The sequence below is a fragment of the Sorex araneus genome, chromosome 3 (genome assembly GCF_027595985.1).
Source record: "Sorex araneus isolate mSorAra2 chromosome 3, mSorAra2.pri, whole genome shotgun sequence".
Classification (NCBI taxonomy): domain Eukaryota; kingdom Metazoa; phylum Chordata; class Mammalia; order Eulipotyphla; family Soricidae; genus Sorex; species Sorex araneus.
The window spans coordinates 167,931,916-167,950,071 of NC_073304.1; the positions used below are offsets into that span (position 1 = coordinate 167,931,916).

The 18,156-nt window shown below is 49.4% G+C and overlaps 1 protein-coding gene across 2 annotated transcripts in view; it reads right to left on the minus strand.

Moving 5' to 3' along the window:
* LOC101539053 (NXPE family member 4) overlaps nucleotides 1–18,156 on the minus strand; it is a 388,567-nt gene that overhangs the window by 260,739 nt on the left and 109,672 nt on the right. For both annotated transcript variants that reach the window (XM_055129854.1, XM_055129853.1), the window contains exon 2: nucleotides 6,766–6,938. The gene's annotated coding sequence lies outside the window, so the exon portion shown is untranslated. The remainder of the gene's footprint in view (nucleotides 1–6,765; nucleotides 6,939–18,156) is intronic.

Genomic DNA, 18,156 nt, shown 5'->3' on the forward strand with positions numbered 1-18,156 from the left:
ACTGGTAGGAACGTTTCCACATTCAACCCCCATGGAAAACAGCGTGAAGCAGGCTCAGTAAACTCAGAATCGAGCTCCCATCTGATCCAGCGGTTCCACTCTGGGATATCTATCCCCAGGATGGAAAAGCATTCATTCAGAAGGACGTAGGCATACCCTCACTCGTGGCGGCACCCAGTACAATGGCTAAGAAGATAAGTGGGCCATGCAGATGTGGTATACGCAAAGAGCGGAGCGCTACACAGCCGCAAGGCATGATGAAATCATGTAATTTGTGGCAACATGGGTGGGACTGGAAGATAGGTCATGTGAAGTAAGAAGAAGGATAAACACAGGATGGTCTCACTTAAATGTGGTATTGAGAATTACTGAATGAGGGAGGCAATGGTTCAAGGGGGTTACCGAGTTCACCCCTGGCTTCCCAGTACAGGAAGAAGGAAAGAAACAGAGGAAAGGGGAGGGGGAGAAGAGACAGATGAGAAGCAACAGGGCAGGGGTCAAGGGAGCTTAGGCACATCGGTGGTGTTAAGGAATGTTATGAAATGAGATAAATAGTCAAACCACAGAGTCAAAAACACTTAAATCATGAGACTCAAACTTCAACAACCAAACTAAAATAGGTGCCTGTCAAGAGGGCGGGCTCATGGGGTGGGGGCCCTGGTGGGGGTGGATGGGAGGGAACCAGGAAACACTGGTGGAGGGAAGTTGACGCTGGCGGTGGGATCGTGCTAGAACGTTGTCTAAAACTCAACTATGACTAACGTTGTAAATCATAGTGCCTTAATAAAATTTCATAAAAAAGGGCTTCAGGTGTTCAGTGGGAAACCTGTGATTTTCTTTTTCCATTTTTCAAAAGGCTCCAGCTTCATGCCAACTCACCTGGACCCCTCCGCCTCCTCCAAACGCTTTCCCACTTTCCCCCAGAGCTAAATTCCTGTTCACTCCTTCTGTACATAATTTTAAAATGCTTTAATCAGAACAATGCACGAGGTTGGCTTTTGGAAGTCCAACAGTCAAAATCAGTGTTGGAAAATCAAATCTCCTCTCTGACCTCTCCACCCTGTATCCTGTTCCCCCGTGCAAGTCACAGGCCAACATGCCCATTTTTTTTTTTTTTTTTTTTTGCTTTTTGGGTCACACCCAGCGATGCTCAGGGATTACTCCTGGCTTTGCACTCAGGAATTACTCCTGGCGGTGCTTGGGGGACCATATGGGATGCCAGGGATCGAACCCGGGTCAGCCGCGTGCAAGGTGAATGCCCTACCCGATGTGCTATCGCTCCGGCCCCCAACATGCCCATTTTTAAGGGCTGCTTATGGTTCCTCTACTACTCTGAATGGTGTGTTTACACATCTGTTTCTTGCTTTACACATAGTGCCTATTGATTACTCACTTAAAATATATAAAGATTTATATTCATACAGCATGCATTGTCCTTCTCTCTTCTTACCTCTTATACTTACTATATTTTAGTTCCATTAATTACAGTCATCATTTAACATAGGGTGCAAATAAATATGTCGTGTTTCATCAACATCAGGCAGTACTTCTTGCCTTTCTTCTTGAACAGTGAACACCTTCTCGGTACAAGTCTTGGTATAAGAACTTCCTTCTCAGTATAAATCACCACTTTCCACCTTTTCCACTGTCCTCAGCACCTCCGAGGCCATTGTTACATACGTTGTATTCAAATAAAGACTCATAAAGGAACACTATTCACCACAGAGCCAAGAAGCCAAACCATGGATTGGATTGTTTCTTTCTCTATGGAAAGAATGCCACCATCCCTCTACCATATGGAAGATACTCTTGCTCTGAGCTGTCACTGTCACTGTCACTGTCATCCCATTGCTCATCGATTTGCTCAAGCGGGCACCAGTAACGTCTCCATTGTGAGACTTGTTGTTACTGTTTGGGCATATCGAATACGCCATGGGTAGCTTGCCAGGCTCTGTCATGCAGGCGAGATACTCTCAGTAACTTGCCAGGCTCTCCAAGAGGGGCGGAGGAATCTGAACCCGGGTCATCTGCGTGCAAGGCAAATGCCCTACTCGCTGGGCTATTGCTCCCTTGCTTTGTGCTAAGTCACACATTTCTTTTCTTCTAATAATATACAAAAGGAAACTTAACACTGGACTTTTTGACAATTATTTGACAATCTTCATTAAAGTTCAAATATAGACCATTAATTTCTTGCCTGTGAGTTTTTTCTGAGCACTTTTCTCTTAGAAAGAAGAAATGTGCCTTCACTGTAACCTAAACTCAGTGTGACTATGATTATTTGTATACAAGGTCCCTTTTCTTCACAGAATGATAATTTGGAAAACAGTGGACCCTCTGTTCTAATCTGGGGCAACTCTAATAGGTTCTCTAGGAGACAGAGAGATAGGACAGCGGAAAGGGCATTTGCCTTGCACGCAGCCGGCTGGGGTTCGATCCCCAGCATGCCATATGGTCCCCTGAGTACCACTAAGAGTAATTCCTGAGTGCAGAGCCAGGAGTAAACCCTGAGCATCACCGAGTGTGATCCAAAAAATCAAAAGAAAAAATAGGTTCTCTAGACCTGTCACATAGCTATTATCTTGAATACTCACTTCTCTCCCGGTCAGTTCTACAATTCCTAGGATCTCTTCTATTATGTTTTTTTTCCTTTCTGGGTCACACCTGGCTATGCACAGGGGTTACTCCTGGCTCTGCACTCAGGAATTACTCCTGGCAGTGCTCAGGGGACCATATGGGATGCTGGGAATCGAACCTGGGTCGGCCTCGTGCAAGGCAAACGCCCTACCCACTGTGCTATCGCTCCAGCCCCATACTTTTTTTTTCTTTTTGTCTTCTATTATGTTTTCTTAAGTCACCTTGTTTGTCTGGCAGGAGTAGACTCCTCTAGTAACTTCCCTCGGATGGAAGTTTAGAAGGAAAACACTGGAAGTCTTTGGATTTTGGAAAGCAGCGCCACGTATCTCTCACCACCTGTTAATGCATCACAACGATACCTCTCTAATAACAACAATGCACTGTCATAGCACTGTCGTCCCATTGATCATCGCTTTTCTCCTGCGGGCACCAGTGACGTCTCCATTGTGAGACTTGTTATTACTGCATTTGGTACATCAAATATGCCATGGGTAGCTTGCCACACTCTGTTGTGCGGGCGGGATACTCTCGGTAGCTTGTGGGGCTCTCCGAGAGGGATGGAGGAATCGAACCCATGCAAGGCAAACGCCCTACCCGCTGTGCTATCAATAATAATAATATGTCTAAGTCCTAACTCATTTGCCTTCATAGCTTTAAGACACCTTTGGCATCTGGAGTTGATGGCATAATCGCACACAGCCTTGCCTTTCCCACAGAACACAGCTGTGAACCCATCAACGACTGGTGCAGCTCCTTGAGGATTCTAACGGAAACAGCAGCAGCTACACTGCGGAGGCCTGATCCAGCAACGCCTCCACCAACGGAACCTTCCCACTCCTCTCTGCTCTTCCCGGCCTGGACATGGAAAGCTTCGGGAGCAGCAGTCACACCCGAAAGAAGAGAAACGGCCACTGCTGATGAGAGTGTTGCCCGGCTCAATCATTATGGAAAACATTATGCGCACACTTGTAAAAAAAATGAAAAAAAAAAAAAAAGAAACCCTAAGAATTCTAAGAATTGAGCTTTCATATAACCCAGCAAGTTCGCCTTTGGGCATTTACCTCAAGGACCAAAATACTCTATTCCAAAAACACATTCACACTCATATATTCATTGCAACACTATTTACAACATCCCCCCCCCCCCGCCACACACACACACACACACACACTGCCCGTCCTGGAAATCACCCCAGGGTCTAAGAACAAATGATTAGATAAGGAAATGGTACATATATGCAATGGAATATGACTTGGCTGTACGAAAAGACGAAACTGTGTGAGCTGCTGCTCCTTGGGTGGGCCAGGAGGAGGTCCCGCTGTCGGAGGTCAGCTAGAGACAGATGGGTCTATCTGGAGTGGCTTCTCATGTGTGTGCATTAAAGACGCATAGAAAGGAAATGCAAAGGGCCAGCGGCAACAGGACCTGAAATCTGGTCAGCAGAACTGAGTGTACCATAGAGCGAAAGCAGCGGGGGGGGGGGGGGGGGGCCGGGCTGAAGGGTCGGGGACGGGACCCTGAAACCATGGTAGAGAGAAGCAGACATGGATGGTCGGGTGGAGGGTTTGGGACTAAAACCCTGTATGCATGAAACGCTGTCGTTAACATTTTATAAGCCCCGGTGACTTAAAAAAAAAAAAGGTTAAGTAGGAAAGGAGGTTCTCAACATTGGGAGAGAATGAGGGAATATTCTTTTTTCCCTTCCCTCTGCTCCACACCTTTCAGGTTCCACTGTGGGCTAGGGCAGGGTGCAGGGTGGCACCACCACCAGTGGCAGCTGGAGTTGAGGTGCTGAAAACCCCGAGGGCATAGAACCTGCAGCTCCCACCAGAGAAGAGGCCTGGGGTAACTCACGTTTATTTACTTTTTTCCCTTCTCTCTCCGCTTCGTGCAGTTTGACCCTAGTGGTGGTGGATCCAGCGGCAAATAGTGGGAGACGGGCGGCATGGAGGAACCTGTGTGAACAGTCTTCCTGAGACTGAAACAAAACCCAGAGGCCCTGCTTCCGGGTAGAGAAAGAAGAGAGGCGGGGGGAGGGCTGGCAAGTGCCCGGGAGGTTAGAAAGAAGGGGAACTTCAAAAGGCAGCTGAAATAGAGAAGGGAACACCTAGTAGAGGATGTTGGGAGGACCCACTCGGGTTGAAAGCTGCATGCCGAAAGTAGACTACAGACCAAACATGATGGCCATTCAATACCTCTATTGCAAACTACAACACCCAACAGGAGAGAGAACAAAAGGGAATGCCCTGCCGCAGGGGCAGGGTGGGGTGGTGGGAGGGATACTGGGAACATTGGTGGAGGAGAATGGGCACTGGTAAGGGATGTAAACTAAATGCAAACATGAAAGTTCATAAGTTTGTAACTGTACCTCACGGTGATTCACTAATAAAAATAAAATTTTAAAAAATGCATCTCGGGGCTGGAGCGATAGCGCAGCGGGTAGGGCGTTTGCCTTGCACTCGGCCGACCTGGTTTCGATTCCCAGCATCCCATATGGTCCCCTGAGCAGCGCCAGGGGTGGTTCCTGAGTGCAGAGCCAGGAGTGACCCCTGTGCATCGTCAGGTGTGACCTAAAAAGCAAAAAAAAAAAAAAAAAAGCATCTCACCTCCCCCAAATATTGCTTATCAACTCCGGGAGCAGCCTCAGTCTCTGTGCATGGATTGGATCTTAAACAAAGGGCTCAACAACTTTTACAACTGAGTGGCGAAGCTGTTCACTGCCTCCCAGGTCCTCTCACCCCACCGCATCAGAGGGTGGAGGGCGGTGTCCACAAAGACAGATTCTTACGCACTGCAAAGAAAGCCTTCGAAGATGGGCCTGCCATGGAAAGCCCAGCCCCTCAAGGCTACTGGGAACTTGTAACCCGGTCTCAAAGGGTTAATTTCTTCTTTTTTTTAAAAAATTTTTTTAGTAGAGAATCACTGTGATGTACAGTTACAAACTTAAGAACCTTTGTGTTTGCATTTCACTCATACAGTGATCGTTTACCCATCCCTCCACCAGTGCCCATTCAAAAGGGTTAATTTCTTGATTGAGCAAAACTTCTAATGGTCTCCAGAAGATCTAAACAAAACCCAGAGACTCCAAAGCGTGAGGTTCCGAAGGCCCGGGATCCAATCCAAATGACTGAGCATAGGAAGGATGAGGCAAGTCCCAGCACCCATGGGGCAGGACAATGGCGCCAGTGCCCAGAAAACACAGATGTTGGAAATATCTTGCAGAGACTTTTAGGCATCGATGGTTAAAAAAAAAAATAGTCCAATAAATAAGTGAAAGCTCTTGAAAGATCTATGGTATTGGCAAAGAAGTCGGAGGTATAGAGAACTGAGTGAAAATAATAGAACTGGAAAATAAAAACCAATAATCACTGAGTTGGTCCAACAGTGGTATGGAAATTATACAGGAAAAAGTCAGTAAACTTTAAAAATGAATAACTGAGGGGGAAATGGTGTTTTCTTTTCTTTTTAGTGGGGGAGGGTGAATAAACAAAGCCTATGGTATCTGTGAGCAATAGCAAAAATTCTAATACTTTTGCCATTAGGGACCATGCATAAGGAAAATATAATACTGAGCTGAAAATTTTATTTGAAGAAATAACTGCTGACAACTTTCCTAATGGGATAAAATATATAAACCTATAAATTAAAAGAGGTTGGCAAACCTCAGGAAACCCACTTTGATAACCACTGTAAGCAAACTTACAAAAACTAGAGACAAAATAAACCATTAGAAATAAAAGAATAATTCCAATTGTAGAAATCCTGATGATCACAGGAAGTTCACCAGAAATGAAGGCATTTTATATATTTTGCTTTCCTTTCTTTTATTTTTCTTTGGATTTTTTTGTTTTTGAGCAAGATAGTTTTTATTGAAACTTTAGGGAAAAAAGTGAGGGTAGAGAAAAGGGAGGTACATGTTCAAGAATGAAGTGCATGTTCAGGTTTCTCCAGCATGGAAAGAGGCAAATGAAGAAACAGAGTCAAGCAAATGCAATATGTGTCAAAAAAAAAAAAAAAAATACATGTTGAAGGGAGGGCATGTGCTGAAAAGCAAGCCTTTTTCACTTTCAACCACTAAACTTTAAAGATCTCAAGAGGAGAAGACAGGATAATTATCCAGCTACTTACCATTTTGGTTGTTCTTCCTTTGTTCTCAACAGTCAGATCTGCTGATGGGATTTCCCTTCTGTATGAAGTTTTCTTTTGGCAGTTCTTTCCCTTCCCGCCTGCTGTCCATGAATTCTCTTCCTCATCCTCTGGTTGCAGAACAATTTCACTTTCTTTCCTGAAGGATAGTTGTGCTGGGAATAGAATAGACAATTTTGCTGGTCAGTTATTCCATTTGTGTACTGTGGCCTTTATATTCCACCCGGAAGAGTCTCCTGGTGGTTCTGACCACTGAGTTTGTTCATTAGGACTTACAGTGAAGGACCCTGATGAATATCCAAGTAGTAGTTGTGGGTGTAAGTCGCTCTCCGTAAGAGGTCAAGGCAGACGTTGCCTGATGATACGGGCTGGAGTCTACTGTACAGCTGGGGAGAACAAGGTGGGTGTATGGGCTTGCAGTGCACACTCGGGGAGCTCTGGGTGTCTCCCTTTCCAGGGGAGGAGCCCTGGGGAGAGCAGGGGTGCAGGAGCACACCTGAGACCCTGCGCCCCTCTCTCCTCTGTACCAGTCAACATGAGTCTCTGTTACTCTTTCCGGAAGACTGGTTTCCTTCCCTCCGTCACCACCAGGGGCAGGGATTCTGGGTTCCTGGTCCCAGTCCAGGCCATTCATCAGCCCACTTTCCTCTAGATTTCGTTTCCCAGCAGCTGGCTGAAATCTCTCCTTAGCTGGTGAGTTCTGAACTCACTTATTGTTCCCATTCCTAAGCGGGTTTATATGTTCCTTAATTGTCCTTCTCAAGTTTGATTTGCGTGGGGGCTCTGGGGAGGGGGGAGGTTCACAGTGCCACTTTGAACCTGAAAGACTTGTTTCTTAGTCAATAGAGTGTGGCATTCTCTGTGGCTGTGCAAGAAAGAAATAAGAGAAAGAAGGAAGGAAGGAAGGGAGGGAGGGAGGGAGGGAGGAGGAAGGAAGAAGGAAGGATGAAAGAAAGAAAGAAAGAAAGAAAGAAAGAAAGAAAGAAAGAAAGAAAGAAAGAAAGAAAGAAAGAAAGAAAGAAAGAAAGAAAGAAAGAAAGAAAGAGGAAATTTAAAATACCCTAAATACTTTACCCTCTCATGCAAACTGGCTTATCAAAACACTCTCTCTCTCTCTCTCTCTCTCTCTCTCTCTCTCTCTCTCTCTCTCTCTCTCTCTCTCTCTCTCTCTCTCTCTCTCTCTCTCTCTCCTACATTTGGGCCACACTTGGTGATGCTCAGTGCTTACTTCTAGCTCTGCACTCAGGAATCACCCCTGACAGCGTTTAGGAAACCATATGGGGTGCCAGGTATTAAACCCAGATGGGCTGTGTACAAGGCAATGCCTTACCTGCTGTCCTATCTCTCCATCCCCTCAAAGGTATGTTTTTTAAAGAAAGACCATATCTTTTCCCCTGAGAAGGCTGTTGTGATATATTTAAAGAATATTTTCCTACTTGTTCTATCTATGCAAACGACCCAGGGTAGTTCATGATTCATAGTAAGTGGTCAATAAAAATGATTTCCTTTCTCCTTTTTTATAGTCATCACAGGCTACCACAATTCAGTTCTAATTCCATTCTACCAACACTCCTGCATTCATTTGAATATATTTATAAATTCAAGTTTATTTCTGGAGAGGCCTGTATGTCTCTCTATGTGAGCATCTTCATGTTTGTTTCTTTCTCAAGAAAATGTTTTTGGCTTTTTTTGGGTTTTTTTTTTTGTCTTTGTAACATTGTCACTCTTTTTGGGAGGGTCACTCGTGGTAGTGTTAAGGACTGAGCCCAGGGACTTACACTCTCTATCACTTGAGCCACATTCCTGGTCCCCTTAGGACAATGAAGCTCGTGGATGCTACATGACTCCACGATGCAGAAGTAAAAGGTGGTTAAGGCCAGACTCATGGCTATGTCTGTCAAATCCAGACTGCATTTCCTACTGGACCGCCCTGTCTTCAGAGAATAATCCTAACTGCAATGCGGATTAACTCCAAAACTACTAGGAATAGTCTCCTGGAAATTCCCTGGTGTTTATTACTAAGGGTTTTGAACCAAGCTGGGTATTAAGGACTCAAGGGAAGCCAAAATGTGTCCAGGAGGTGGTGATTGTGGGGTCAAGGTTTAGATTGCTGAGGACTCTGTCTATCAGATTCTTAGGAAATTGCAGGAAATTCTTATATCCGGGCCATCTCTAAGTGGGCATCCATGGACCAGCATGGGACCCTAAACATCAATCATTTCTTAGTAGGGAAATGTATTATTAAACCATACACAAGTGATTCATGAAAGAGCTACATCTCATTTATAGGTCTGAATATTTTCTGAAGCAGTTTAATGCAAGAGGAGAAAAAGACAGTGTCTCTACCAAACCTTGTAATAGACTCAACACTTTGCATCCTTCAGCTTAAGCAAATATTCTAGAATTGTGATGGAGAAAAGATGAGAGGGAGGGAGGGAGAGGGAGAGACAGGGAGGGAGGGAGGGAGAGAGGGAGCAAGGAGAGGGAAGGACAACCGTCTTAAAGATCTGTAGGGGCCAGGGCTAGTATAGCTGGTAGGGTGCTGGGCCTTGCACGAGGCCAACCCTGGTTAGTTCAATCCCTGACACCTCATACGGTCGCCAGAACCCCACCAGGAGTGATCCTTGAGCACAGCGCCAGGAGTAAGCCCTGAGTGCCTCTGGGCATGGCCACGAAACAAAACAAACCAAAAGAAGATCCCTACGCAAAATTGTCTGCTACCGGCACGGGAGTTCTGTGTCCTGCAGCCTCCAGTGCACCTGTGGAGGGCTGGCCCCAGCCCCACGCCCTGGAGGTGCACTGCACCCGGTGACATCTCATGGTCACTGCTCCCCAGGAAGAGAACTCCCAGGGACAGAGACCGGCAAGCAGCAGGATGTGAGCAAAGAGGGAAGGATGTTGCCCAGTACCTCTGTGCCCCCCAGGACCCCCTTCTGGGCTCCAGGGGCATCTGCACAGCTGCAGAAGGAACAACTGCACCCCCACTACTCCAATCCCCCCGACACACACACATGAACACACTCACGCACACACATGCACATGTGCATGCACACGTACACGAGCACACACATGCACACGCATGCACATACACACAGACGCACATGCACACATATGTGCACACACACACACACACACACACACACTGCCATTCATGAGCTCTTTGTGGAGCCGCCCTGAGCTTTGGCAAAGGACAGGAACCTTCCCCTGGGTGAAGGGGAGGAAAAAGCTTATTTTTTAAGACACCAATAAAACAGAAGGGCTGCTTGTGCTGCCTTTGACTGGAGAAAACAACTTTTCACTTTCAGTTTAAGAAACCAGGGCAGGACGAAGGGCAGGGGAGGCGACGTCCACAGATTAGGGGGAATCGGGTGCGGAGGAAGAAGCATTTGAACAGAAAAAGCAGGCAGGGCACAGGGCGTGGGAGACAGCGGAGAACGAGAGCCGGGGGATTTTTTTCCTTGGGCTCCAACACTTGTTAAAAGCTCCCCCCTTTATTTTCTATCTTTGGTTGCAGGGTATACGGTGGGCTGGAGCGATAGCACAGCGGTTGGGCGTTCGCCTTTCACGCGGCTGACCCGTGTTTGATTCCTCCACCCCTCTCGGAGAGCCCAGCAAGCTACCGAGAGTATCGAGCCCGCACGGCAGAGCCTGGCAAGCTCCCCATGGCGTATTGGATATGCCAAAAACAGTAACAACAAGCCTCACAGTGGAGACGTTACTGGTGCCCACTCGAGCAAATCCATGAGCAATGGGATGACAGTGACAGTGAAAGTGGTTGTGGGGTACACCCTGCTGAAATGTGATCCCTGAGGCTAGAGCCCAAAGTAAGCCCTGAACACAGCTGTGTGTGTGGCCGGGAAACCAAAACAAGAAAAGAAAAGGCGGGGGCGGGGAAGAGAAAAGGAAAAACAAAGATTCAAGTTGAAGTTTATTTCCAGAGCTACTGACCACGGCTCCTCGGCAACTATCTCACCCTCCCAACATGTTTCCTCACCCACCCCCTACATCACACTCTCCCCGCCAGCATCACATAGTGGCCATGGGGGGGGGGCTCTGAGTGGGGACACGGGGAGGTTCAGGCCCCCAGCCTATGGGAAACAAAGAATCTGGAAATGCCGGTACTGGGCACAGAGACGCCTTCCTGCCCACGCAGCCTGGGTGGGCATCCGCTGATGCTGTGTTGTGACAGCACGACACGGCCCTCCTCTGGGCTCAGGTGCCCCTTCCTGCAGGAGGCGTCTCCAACGCTTTTCCGGTTCCTGTCCTTTCCTTCTCCGGGAGGGGCTTTGGATGCCCCAGGCCGATCTGGTGGTGCTTCTGGACCCTCCCAGGACAGCCCAGCCTCCCTAAAGGGGCTGAAGCCAGCCCTGAGCCTCCCTCTCAAGGCTGAGCTCACACAGGCTATGAAAGGAGCATGATATTGCTTTTTTTAAAAAAAAAAAAATAAATAAATGGGATCTGTATTAGTGAGAGCAGATCTCATACCCTGTGAGCTCATCCCTAGAATGTACCTACATCTCGGGGTTCTGCATGAAGAGGTGGAGGAACAGCTTTTCAAAATAGGGATCAATCGATGCTTTAAATAATGTTCCTAGATGCTAAACATCAGGTGGGGGTGGGGGGATTATTTGAGTGACATAATTTGAGTGACTTGGATTTCCTTTCCAAGAAGACTTCAAGTCTTGATCCTGAGAAAGCAGCTGGGACAGTGTGTGTGTATGTGTGTGTGTGTGTGTGTGTGTGTGTGTGTGTGTATGCCTGTGTGAGTGTGAGAGTATTTGTGTGCGCATGTGTGTGTGAAAGTGCATATGTAAATGAGTATCTGCATGCATGCATGTACGTGCATGTGTACATATGTGTGCATATCTGTGTGTGCTGTATGTGTGCATGTGTTTGAGTGTATCTATGCATTGGTGTTGGAGTATTTATGTGTACATACGTGTGTAAATTCATCTGTGTATGAGTGTTGTGTGCATGTGTGTGCATGCATGTGCAGTGTTGCAGGTGTTTGAGTGTATGGGTATTTACGTACACATGCATGTTCACATGTGCGTGTGTGCATGAGTGTTTGTGTGTGCATATGTCCTTTTATGGAGAGAGATCTGTGTGTGGAGGATATGGGAAAACGCAGCCAGGAGCCAGCTGGCAGCTGCTGCTACTGTCCAACCGTCAGTGGGACCTGGACCCCAGCAGGAACACCGGGGTGCTGGCTGTAGCCCTGTTCAGCACGGAACTGCGATCTTGGGGGGACCTGAACACAGAAGCGCCCGGATGTCTGATCACAGACACAGTGAGCCTGGAAATGGGCTGCTTCAGGCCACTGAAGTTTGAGGATAATTTGTTGCAGGGAAACAGCAAGCGGGGTGATGAAAGTGACTCTTATGACTTTCACTTATTTTTAACCTCCTTGCCCTCCCCCAACACGTGAGATATAACTGCCATGCACCACTGCGTATGTTTAACACATTGACACATTCTGTGGTAAGCCACATTCAAGTATGAGCCGCCAGCAGTATGTGGGAAGGAAGTGAAACGGGCACTGGGAGGATGATCTCTACTGCAAGGCTCACAATGCCCCATCACCGCATTGTTCACCTTTTTGGCTCGGTGGTTTTGAAATTGTGACTGTGCTGAATGTTGAACCCAGAGCCTCACAGGCTGCCAGCCAAACGCTCCATCACAGAACTATAGTACAGCCTCACAGTTACGATTGTGGTGAGTTTTTTGGTGGGTGTTTGTGAGTGTGTGTGTGTGTGTGTGTGTGTGCGTGTGTTTGTGTGTGTGTGCGCGCGTGTGTGTGCGCGTGTGTGTGTGCGCGCGTGTGTGTGTGCGCATGTGTGTGTGTGTGTGTGTGTGTGTGTGTGTGTGTGTGTGTGTGTGTGTGTGTGTGGTGAGAACCTCTAAGATGGATCTTGGCGGTGACTGGACCTAGAATATACTATTGCTAACTCTAGTCACCACACTGCCATGATACCCCACACCCCAGACATATCCCTTCAGAGATGTTTTATTTATGTATTTATTAAGGTTTGGGGGACACATCCAGAGATACTTAGGGCCTGCTCTCAACTCTGTGCTCTGAGATCGCTCCTGGTGGTGCTCAGGGGGCTTATGGGATGCTGGGGTCAGACCGGGGTCAGCCACATGCAAGCAAGGTGCTGTCTCATCGTTCCGACCCTAGAGATATTTTAAGAGAATTTGTTCACCCCCGCCGGAAAGACGGCAGCAGGCTCTCTCCAGGAGAAGCTGCTGTCGGAACTTTGGGTCTCTGCTGGGTGCGTCCCTGGACTCTCTCTCTCTCCCCCTCATCAGCTTCTCTCTCCAGTTCTCTTCTCTGGCTCCCACCTCTCCTCCCGACACCTCCTGGCCCCGTCCTGCGCTGAGGGAGGGCAGCCCTGGCCCAGGGCCTCCCGCCTCACCTCCAGAGGCCCTGGCCCAGCCCCTCTCCTGCTCCAGAGCCACCGCACGCTCGCTGGAAGCAGAGGCCCCTGAGCCGGGCTGGTCCCATGTCCAGAGTGGGGGTCCACTGCCAGAGCCCCAGGAGGGCCAGGGCGAGCCCCCAGAATCTACCGCCAGAGTGAGCCCCCCGTCCTGGCAGGGACAGAGGGGCCTGCAGGAGCCTGTTCACGGGGACCCTCCTCCAGGCCCCAGTCCCACAGCTGCAGCATCCTGCCTGGCCTCAAAGGTCCCCCAAAGCCACCGCAGTGCCCAGAATCTCGGATCACCCCTCTCCCCCAGCCACATCCAGGGGCTGACACCTGCCTCTTAGCACTCACCTGCATGCACACAAATGCGCACACGTACAAACACGAATGCACACGAATACAATCACACATGCTTACACATGCTTACACATTTACACAGTCACACATGTGTATGCCCACATACAGTGCATACATATGCTTACACATATACTTACGCACATGTGCATGCACACAAATGCACACATGTACACACAAGCACTCATGCAGACAAACACATGAACATACGCGTACACAAGTATTTACACATATGTGCATGCCCACAAATATGCACATACATGCTTACACCTGTACTCACACACACATGCATGCACACATATAAGTACATGTGCACACACATGCTTACACATGCACTTCCACACATGTGCATGCACAGAAAGACGCACCTGCATACACACATATACTCACCTACACTCATGCACATGAATAATAGTAGACATAAACAATAACACAGGCGCTTCTCCTCCCGGTCACAGCTGTCAGTCACCTCATCTCAGAAGTAACACCCCTCCTGAAGAGGTTCAGTGGCTGGAGGGACACCCCCAGTTCGGGCAGCAGCCCAGGGTGAGGAGCTCACCCAGGCTTCTGGGGGCCCAGCTCCGAGCTCCCATGCCCTGACTCAGCTACAATTTCCAAGAACAGAGCCGCGTCCACAAAGCGGGGACGGTGTCTTGTCCACCCCCACATCCCAGCAACGGATCACGGGCGAGAGGCCCCCAGCCCTCCTGCCATACTAAGAGCTCTGAGGGCTGTGCAGGTGCTGTTGGGTGCTCGGGATCCCGGGTTGAGGGGGAGGGGCACCCCAAGCTGCGTGCGGAGCACGGCCCTCTGCCTCCATGGACCATTCCCAGCTCGGCCACCTCCCCAGGATGAAAGGAGAGGCGCAGAGTTCTCCTGCGGCAGAGCGGGCAGTGTCAAGGGAAGCACGGGGCAGACCGCGGGGAGAGAAAGGGAGCCCCAAAGGAACGTCTCAACTTGTTTCCTCTGTCAGGCCGGACGGACAGAAGTACTGACCATCCCCCGTCCGCTCCGTCACATCAGCATGCTGACTCCTCCTAACGAGCCTTCGAGGTAAACGGTTCCACGTCGTGTCTAGGGCTCAGGACACCGACATTTACAGCGGCTGAGTGGCAAACTCAGGCTGGCACCCCTGGCAAATAGTAGCACTGGGAACTAAGGTGTGAGTTTCAGCTCCCCGGCTATTCATTTCATACGAGTGGGTGGGCAGCAAGGGAGAGGAGGGGGTCTGTCTACCTAGGCCAAGCACTGCTACTCCAGGGCGGGGCCCTCGAGGCCACGGTCATCCTTCTGAGCTAGCCGTGACTATGAATCACACCACCAGAGGGCTGTCGCAGTTGTGTATGTCCCGTTCCAGAAAACTAGAGGCAAATCCACATGCCAAGCACCAGGAGGGAGATGGTCTCAGGACCAGGGGGCCACCGCCTGGTCAAGCAAGGCCACGCCGGCCCCGACCCTGGAGGCCTCCCTCCTTAAACTGGGGCTGGCTCCCCAGGACGCAGACTGAACCCCAAAGTTACAAAGTTACAAAAGAAGATGGGCAGCCTGACACAGACTCCTGGGGAGGAGCCCCGATCCAGGGGTGGATAGAGCGGTGGTATCTGCTCTCCGGGTGGGGTGGGCAAGTGTGTGAAGCCTGAGAGGCAGTGGGGATCCTGCCTCGTGTATGAAAAAGGTCCGGGGTTCTGCTTGGCTGCCATCGAGTCTACATCTGAGATCACGGCAGAGAGGGATCTCCTGCTCTCTTTCTAGAAGGATCCGAGATGGCAGGGAGCTTTGTGGGGATGGGGAGGGGACAGTGTGAGGGAAAGACCACCTTTTTCTTTTACCTTTTATAGTCATTTAAAAAAATTTTAAATGTTTTAAGAATTTTATAAAGTAGTTCACAATATTTGCTTACATTTAATATTCAGACACCAATCCTGGCACTATTACTTCTTCCCACCGCCGATTTTTGAATGTTTCCATTCCCAACCCCAGTCCCTGCCCCAAAGCAGAACCAAAATAATATATTTTCTATTGTTTGTTATGAAAATCTGCTGAGAATGCTAGAAAAAAGTACCCTTAGAGGAAAGAGGGTGAGGACTGTTGTATTTCACCCAGGGGCCATTAAGCCATTCTATAAGAGATCACTAACATGTTGTTAAAGGTTGAGCCTTGTGTATTTTTTATATATGTATGTATATAGACATATCTGTTTAAAAATATATATATTTCCCTCTAAGATTGGTTGCTTCCTACTTTGAACCCTGTTAAATGTGGTGCACTAATCCTGAAGTATGTATATGTGGTTTGTATGTGGTAGAGTATGTGGTTTGAAGTACTGAAAGACCTTCAAAGTAGTATTTGAAGTATTGAAAGACCACCTTTACCCCACCCACAACCAGGGCCCCTCCGCTCAACTCTCACATATTCATACACACACACACACACACACACACACACACATACATTCCAAGCAAATGCACATACTTACACACTCAGAAAACTCACATACTCATGCTAAACATATATACATTGCATATATACTCACACATGCATCCAGGCACATGTGAACACACACATATTAAATATATATATATAATACATACTCACTTATATACACTCATCCATACACTTAGACCAACACTCAGACACACATGAGCACACACATACTAAACACATATAATCATATACTCATCCATTCATACATATATTCACACCCACACTCAGACATATATGCATGCTCATCCACTTATATACACTTACATACACATTTAGGCACATATGAACACATACCTATGCACTCGTACACACAATTATACTAAAAAGTATATATATGTGTATATATGCTCAGACACATGCTCAGACACACATTCATACTAATATCCACACACTCACATACACTCCCACATGTACACACATTCTCGTTCTTACTCACACACGCACAATCCCCCCTCCTCAATCTCCTACTCATGGTAAATGCTGCTACACCAGCCTGGGGGTGCCCTTCATACGTCTGCTTACACAGCTGCACTCGTTCTCGAAGCCCACCACTCCCGAACATGCTGCCCACGTGAACATGTGACTGCCCCCTCAGTGTCACCGCCTGGACTAGCCAGGCCCTCCAGAGGTCCTCGGCCAGGTCCACTCCTGCTTCCTCACAGGCCCTGCCACGTTCGGCCGCAGCTCTCCTGCGTGAGCGAGGCAGGAGGGTCTGGCAGGCAGCTGGGCTCATTCCCGAGAGCCAGCTCCCAGGAGCTGCGAGTTACGAGCAGGCCCTGACCAGCTGTGAATGCCCCTTATCCCACAGAGCCCGAGGCGGGGGGCAGCCGAGGCCCAGAGCAGGAGTCGGGGGCAGGACCCTCTTCCCGCCAGGGATGGCATCTCCCCGGCAGGAGCCATGCGTCTCGGCGCTTTGTCCTGGCACTGCAGACCCATCACCCACTGACACAGGTGGACTGTGCCCATGGATACCGGGATGGAGGGAAGGTCCGGTGGGGCCCGGCTCAGAGTGGACCCCAGCTTCCCACCCATCCCCCTGCATCAGTGATGGTGGGAGAGGGGAAGGGCGTGGCCGGTGGCAATGAGCTGAAACTGGCACCAGAGTGATGGTGACAGGACTTAATGTCCAGGGCTGGACATGGTTTCCGAACACGCTCCCCTGCAGGCTTAAAGAAGGTTCTCCACCATTCATGGCGCTTAATTTACTTGACTTGGAGTGGATGTTCTCTTTTCCTCTCCCGCCTTACCACTCAGGAATGGAGGTGGTGGCTGGTGGGAAAGGACCCTCCCAGTGGGGCTGTCCCCTCTCTGCCCCACCACCAAGGTCCTGGGCTGTGGCAGAGCCTGTGCAGGGCAGGAGCAGGCCGGGCTAGTCCAGGCGGTGACGTCCTGGGCCGTTGGCTGGGGCGCCATGTGCTAGAGGGGGGCACTGCACTGCCGTTTTGCTGGTGCACTGCCTTCTCAGTCTCAACACGAGGCGCTGCCCTGACAAAGGAGGGCCGCCTCTCCACCCTCCAGGCTCAGGGAGCCCCCCAGATCATCTCCTCCTGCTTTCAGATGAGCTTCAAGTGACGGAGGCTCAAATGCCCCCAACCTTTGGCTTCAGGGAGGGAGTGCCCCTCCCCTGCCTTGACAGCAGCTCTGGCCGTGCCGCCACCCGGAGAGTGAGTGGTGAGCTGGCTGGTGCCAGGGTGCTGAAGGCCAGAGAGGTGGGGGGAGGTGGGGGCGGCGGGGTGCCGGTCTCCCCACGGGATGTCGCGAACTGGAGAGAACCAGGCCCCTGTGCGAGTGCGGATGGCGGGTGTGAACCAAGGGAGCCAGGAGCAAAACCATGGGCAGTCACAGAGACCAGAGTTGTGGCCACAAGGTGACCAGTGTGGTAGGAAAGAAGCATTTGGGGTGGGGACGGAGGGTCCGGCTCCCAAAGGAGGACTGGGAAAACTCCTTTGAGAGCTTGGACCATAGCTGGTTGGCTTTGCATCTGCCCTAGGATGTTCTTCCTGCTTAGCAGGACTTCCTCGTTCGGGATGAAGGGACCCACTCATCGTGCCACCCTCCGAGTCACCTGGAGCTGCACTGGAAGCTTTCCCTGTTCCCGTCTCCTCAGGCA